Source organism: Eumetopias jubatus, unplaced genomic scaffold, assembly GCF_037043125.1.
Source record: "Eumetopias jubatus isolate StellerSeaLion01/CBP00866 unplaced genomic scaffold, mEumJub1_p1.0 scaffold_8, whole genome shotgun sequence".
NCBI classification, from domain to species: Eukaryota; Metazoa; Chordata; class Mammalia; order Carnivora; family Otariidae; genus Eumetopias; species Eumetopias jubatus.
Window position 1 is genome coordinate 114581855 of NW_028274814.1, and position 7027 is coordinate 114588881.

General features: G+C 42.7%; 1 long non-coding RNA gene across 1 annotated transcript; it reads right to left on the reverse strand.

The window, feature by feature from the left end:
* Positions 1-223: 223 nt before the first annotated feature.
* On the reverse strand, positions 224-3711 carry LOC114211019 (uncharacterized). The gene is made up of 2 exons (XR_003609631.1): positions 3453-3711; positions 224-478 (listed from the first exon to the last, which is right to left on the reverse strand). It is a non-coding gene; the product is annotated as an uncharacterized LOC114211019 (long non-coding RNA).
* Positions 3712-7027: the final 3316 nt, after the last annotated feature.

Below are 7027 nucleotides of genomic sequence, written 5' to 3' on the forward strand. Positions count from 1 at the left end.
TCACAAGCAGCAAAAGCGGCCCAGCCAAGCTCTTTGCCCCGGAACCCCGCTCAGCTCTGAGCTGTGTCTGTGAGCATCGGTGCATTATCTCGATTTATTTTGTGCATCCATTAGCAAGATGTGTCCTAAGGTATTTTCCAGAGAAGCCTAAGAAAGGTTACTTTTTGGGTCTGGGAATGCTCAAAATTTTTTTCCATATGAATTAATGGTAAAAATTAATTAATTAAAGGATTATTTATAATCGTTTATTTGCTTTACGTCATTTTTCCTTACGAAAGGTTTCATGGGAACGCTCTGCTTTCAGATAGCGGGGGGGAAATACATTATCTGCTTTTTTCAGTGACGAGTTCTTTGATCTGTGCGGTGACAGTATATCCGGTGAGCTGTGAGGTTAGCTTTTACCCCTCAGGGATGATCGGTCTTCTGTTAGGTGGTGAGAAACGTAAGTGCATAGCCACGTTGTTTCGGGAAAAGTGACCTGCAAAAGCAAAATGCGCATGCTTGGGACCTGTCTCACCACCTAGGGAGGGGAAGCTCCAATCGGGGGACAAGGTGTACCAATAGCCTGAGCAGGTTGGAAGATCAATCTGGATCAATCTCCTGGCAGAACAGAGATAAAGTGCACAAGAGATGATGGGACAAGGCTAGGTGTGGCAATCCAGATACGCGGATTTGAATGCCGGCTCCTCGCTTGTTAGCCATGTGATCTTGGGCAAGTTTCTCAACTTCTTAATCTTAATCAATACAAAGGAAAATAATACTGCCTACATCATAAGTTTGAGAATTAAATGAAACTGTGCATCTAAGACAGTAAAGTGCCAGAGCCCGGGAAATGTGGGTTCTCTTCTAATACTTCAGGGAGGGATGCCGCTTGGGAATACAGCCGGGGCAGGCAGTTAAAAGGGTCTTCCTGTTTTATGTTCTTCTGACTTGGGGAGTATCAAAGTGGGACAACCGTAGAGATGGGGTGGCTGGAAGGCAGCAGGAAGGGGAGGACGAACAGGTCCACCTTTTGATTTCTTAGCAGTTGGTGACATCATCATCATTGTTGCCTTCTCCTTTCCTCTCCTCCTGTTCCTCCCTGCTCCCCTCCCCCTCTCCCTTCCCCTCCCCCTCTTCTTCCTTCTTTCCATCTCTCCTCCCCCTCCCCCTCTGCTTCGTCTTCTCCTTTTCTTCCTTCTCTCCTCCACCTTCAAAATTGCCTTAAAAGCAAGATAGATCCTCTTAAATGAAACAACAGCTTGTCCCTAGAAAACAATTAACAATTGCTCACAAAATGAATTGAATTGTATCAGTCCCTTGGTTCCTCTGCAAAATAGTGGTTCTCACCTGGTCTTTCTGAGCAAACTCTCATATAATGGACTTTGTTCAGAATTTGAAGATCTCTTTTGGTATAATTTAGATTCAACTCTGAACCCTTGGCTCCTACAGAACAAAGAGGAACGTATCCTTGGTTGTTCTTGCCTTGAGGCAAGAGCGTATGGGAATTGGAGAGAATAAATATGGCTCCCTTTCAACCCCTTTCAATAACACAGTGCAGGAAGGCTGCATGCGACCATTTAAAAGGGGCTTGGCAGAAGTTAGGGAAAGAATGAGGACTTTCCATGTGGTTTTCTTACACTACAGATAAGGCAGGAACCACTCATTTAGGTGACCTAGTCATATGTAATATAAAAATCGTTATTGGTTTTTCATCATAAAAAATATAAGAAATCCCAATATACTCTGTTAGTGTTTCTTCATTGATTTCTTCTGGAGATGTAAACTGTTCGTGGGCAAGCCCAGAGAGTTTTCTTTAGATAAGAATTCACTCAAACCGACATTGTATCTACTCTCAAGCAAAGTGTTCTCAGGCTGTGGGTCCCACAGCTGTCGTGATAGAAGGGCTGCTATCACAGGAGACACTGTGCCCTTATTCAGGAGTAATCCACTTTATGGCAGCCACATCTCTAACTGAGGCCAAGGGATGAAGACACCAGGAGCTGTGATCGGAGGATATGCAAGCTTTTCAGGCAGGCTAAAAGATCCTCTAGCAGAGTCAAAAAGCCATTCTTGTGGGTATCTCTCTCAGGGTCTTGGGGATTAGCCTCAATGCGTTTCTACAAAAGGAAAATGTTAAGAAACAAAATAAAGTGGAGAAGGGTTGGGATTAAAGGGGATTTCATTCCATTTTAAGCCCTGGGAAAACATCACATGTGCAAGTGAATTTGAGAAAGTCCAGTGGACTCTTGGATAAGAGGAGATCGGCAGAGGTGGAGGTGGCTGGAAACATGGGAGCGTTCAGGCTGCTGAGATAGATGGTGCCCGATTGAATGTGATCGGCCACCCATCTACTCACTTCTCGGCAAACCAGCAGCTGGCGGCTGACAGACGCCCTCCTCACACAGGCTCTTGCTCAAGTGATAAGAAGTGAAAAGAGCTCAAGGCAGGACTATTTTGGGTTCCAAGGGATCTGGGCTGCTACGAGATCTGAGATTAGTGGTTGGGGTGGTGCCGGATGTCGTCCAGCAGCTCGATCGAGGTGAAACCTCGATGAGTTCAAGTCAGTTCTCAGAAGTCAGCTGTGCATGTGGGCTATGGCAGGAGGTGATTGGACTGTTGTGTTTCTTGGGGTTTCCCCACCCTCAGCCCAGTTCAGCTAAAAGGATGAGTGACCTTGGCTCTGTAAGGAATATTTTTTTAGAGTCATCATGTTAAAATGCTCCAGGATGTCTCCTTGTGTTCCCCAAGTGCCACTAATTCCAGTGGGGCCCAGCACTTCCTGCCCATCAATTTGAAATGACACCCAAATACCATTTCAGCTTATTACCAAACACTAGGTTAATAGACACTAAGCTGAAGCACGATATGTCAGAGTCAGATGAATTAGTGATAAGTGTCCACAAAAAGGTATAGGTGACATGTGTGGCTTGAGACTTGACTCTGAGAGCTTAGCAGCTAAGCCCATAGCCTCTCAGGGTGGCAAATGGCAAAGCCGTTCCTCCCTGGTGAAAGGGACTCTGCCTTCTACAGTCACAGTGTATATTTAACTAGTTCTGCCACTACATGACCCTGGGCAAATTACTTAAATTTTCTCTGTCTCTGTTTCCTCTTCTATACCATGCGGTTGATAGTACCATGTAATATGTTCCTTACACACAGTATGTTCTCCATCAGTATTAGTTATTAGTATCGCTGTTACGGTTGCTGCTATTATTACAGAACAAAACCCAATGCATCAAATCATCATCAAAGATTGACTGGAGTAGAGAAGATGAGAGACATTGGTGGATTAGGCTCCAGAGCCAGGATCTCATAGTAAAGAGGAGTAGTGATCACAGATGAACTATTAAGTAGGAAGAATGTCATTTTTGATTTGAAGAAAGAGCACTTAGAACAAGTATTTAAAATTTTAGAATGTTCCCATTTCCCAGGTTGGTATGCTGAGACTTCTGGAGCTGGAATCCACTTACTTATGACACGGAGTCTTCGAATCACAGGTTTGCAAGGAGCCTTCAGGGTCATCCAGTTCAGCCACTGCTGGGTCCAAATTCTGCCTCAAGTGGTGTCTGCGGTGTCCACCTGCTTTTTCCACCACATCTTTTGTCTTCTTTCTTGTCCTCCCCCAAACCCACATGATGTGGCAACACACACACAGAAACTTCTGCCACAAAGAAGAAAAGGTCAAAGAAATTTGGGCTGAGACAGCGAGTGGTGTGAGTCTCTATGCCAAGGGAGGATGTGCTGGTGTTTTGTCTTTTTTTTTTTTTTTTTCAACTTTTCAAAAATAGAAAAAAAAAATCCTCAATAGCAGCTTAGTAAATATCTGTAGTATTAGTAGATTTTCTTGCGTACTCTGGGCCAAAAGAAATTTACACTAATGGATGAGTCTTAATCATTCTCCTTGTGTGTAAAGTAAATTATATTAACCACTCTTAAGTAGCAGAAGAGCCCCAAAAGTATAGTAACCCTTTCTTTTAGATTGAAAATACGGAATCAAAAAGAACATATTAAAAATCTGTAGATATAAGAGTCTTCTTTTGAAACCAAAAAATCCTACCCCTGTGAAAGAGACATGGCTTAGCAATTACATTTATATAAAAACACTTTTTATATAAGAAATTAAAATTTTAGTAGAAAATAGGGTCAGTGTGTATCAACTGGGTGAAGTGGCTGAAAAAGCTAATGTGATCTTTGGCTGCATAAGTACATGTATACAGCAACTCAAAATGAGGAAGTTATAGTTTTGCTGCTCTCTGCCTTGGTCAGAACATGCTAGAATCTTATATTCTGTAAGAGTGCCACACTCTTCAAAGGGCTATGGACACACTGAACCACAATCTGAGGAGAGTGAACAGGGTAGAGAGGTAATGTTAAATGAGGTCATGTGAGAAATAACTGAAAATTCTGAAAAAGACCCAGAATAGGGGCAGAGATACCTTCAAATGTCCATGAATAGGGATGCATCTCTGTGAGAACAGGGGTAGAACACAGACCAGTAACTGCATAGTAACAATGACTGAGAAGTGATTACGTATCAAGCACAAGCCAGGTGATACATGGATCAACTTATGAGGAAACAGACTCAAAGTTCATAGTTGGGATACAAACTCAAGCAGTCTGACTCCAAAGCCCAAATTCTTAATTACTGTGCTATCTTGCCAGTGCAGCAAGATATATTTCAACTCAATGAAAGAAGAACTCTCTAAACTGTCCAGGAGGTTTAAAGATGATAAGTTATTTTACTAAAAAGATAGTGAACCCCCATCACTGGAAGAAACGTAGGGAGGCCATATAACCACTTGGAGACTAAGGCAGAGAGAGCATATGGTCATATACTTCAATATATGCTGGTCTCCTTTGCAGCTAGGTGTGGGCCAGTGGCTGACCTCTGGCTGACGAAAGTGAGTAAAAGTGGGTGAAAGTGGTACATGCCACATCCAGGCTGTACTTGAACCCCCACCCCCACCCTCCAATGTGTGATCCTCACTCACACTCTTGCCCCATCTGCTGGCTGAAAGGGGAAAACTTTAGTTATCAAAAGAACAGAGCCACAAGACCGAAGGAGTTGGGCCCCTGAATGACACAGCCCCCTCCTGCTAATCTGAATTTGACTAAGACATGAGCGAGAAATGAACTTCATTGTGATGAAACAATGAAATTGTGAGGTTGTTTGTTAAAGCAGTTACTTTGTTCTGCCTAATACAAAGAGTGTACTGTGAGGAGAATCTGAGGACTTGATGAATGGTTGAAATACTTATTATCTTTAAGGTCTACTCAAACTTGACAACCTCTGATTTTTAAATAAAAAAAAAGCAAAGTGCATTTTGAAACTATCCCAGTAAAGAAACACATACCCCGGGATGTCTGAGTGGCTCAATCCGTTAAGTGTCTACTTTTGGCTTAGGTCATTATCTCAGGGTCCTAGGATTGAGTCCCAAGTTGGGCTCCCTGCTCAGCAGGGAGTCTGCTTCTCCCTCTGCCTCTCTCCCTGCTTGTGTGCACACTCTCTCTCTCTCTGATAAATAAATAAATTAATTAAAAAAAAAACACATAACCCAACGATCAATATATTCCTGGACAAACAAAACAAAACAAAAGCCAGAACTCAAAAAATAAACAGCTGCTTGATTTACAGGTGTCTGACCAGCTAGGCTTAAGACCAACAAGTTAAAAAGGAAAAAGTATGAACAAGAATAAACTATAGGTGGGGTGCCTGGGCAGATCAGTCAGTTACGCAGCTGCCTTCAGCTCAGGTCATGATCTCCAGGTCCTGGGATCAAGTCCTGCATCAGACTCCCTGCTCAGCGAGGAGTCTGCTTCTCCCTCTCCCTCTGCACCCCCCCAACCACTCGTGCTCTTTCTCTCTCTCTGTCTCAAATAAATAAATAAAATCTTTAAAAAAAAAGAATATACTATAGGTTTGATCATCTAAGTCACTACAGGCAGTGAGTTTGGAAATCCATTTCTTCATTGAATCATAGCCAATCACATATCAGTACCACCATGCCAGGCAATTAATTAGGGATTAGAAACAAACTTTCATGAAACCCTATCCTCTGTATATGAAGAGTTCATAAAATAAGTCAGTGGTTTTCAAAGTTTTGAGAATATAAAATTAATCTGGGAACTTGTTCAAAGTGAGGATTTCTGGGTCCACTTCCAGAGACACTAATTCAGAAGGGGTGACAAGGGACTGCTAATCAATATCTAATACAATGTTTGTCACAGAGTACCTACCTACCCAGTAAACAGCTTTGATAAATGAATGACTGAATTTAATAAACATGCCCAGTCCTTCTAATGCAGAAATTCTATGAACCACCTTCTCGAGAGAAGTTGACCATCTGGGAAAAAAAACTGAACCAGAGATCAATTAAATAAGATGCTCTGGCTCTGTAGTTCAAAATACTCTGGAAAAAGAATCAACACCACTTCTTTATGAAGTTGAAACTTGTTTCCTTTTAAAGAAGCTGAATTTAGTCTAAAAGTAAATAAGAAAAATTCTGGAACCAGAAGGGAAGTAGAGACATATCCAGGAATTTTAAGCAGAATGAGGTCATAGGAAGCTGTTCTTTTCCTGCATTTTTTTTCTTTATTTAAGCAGGAAAATTCCACCCAAGAAGCAGACCAGTTGATTTTGCACCTGTGGTCCCATGTCTGGCACTTATCTGGGTCAAGTCCAGGAGAGCAGCCCCCAGGCCCTGGAAATAGACAACCCACCCTGTCGCTGGGACACACTGCACGTACAGCGATTCTTATCACCAGATGTGCTTGTCCAACATCCGTCTGGGAGCAGATTCCATGCCATTTAGGCAGTATACCAGACTGATAAAATAACCTAGGGCTGGCTATCTGACCAAAGTGTCCTTCCCTTCGTACACCCATCTCTTCATCCCAGATCCATGAGGCACCTCCGCTGGTGCCCATGCAAATGTATCTGCCGTGTTTTGCTTTCAAGAGCATCTAAGAAAGCAGCCCGTGGATTCAAACTGCCCAGGCTCAGCTCTTACTGATCGTTTCCTAGACTTGTGCCTTGGGACCAATA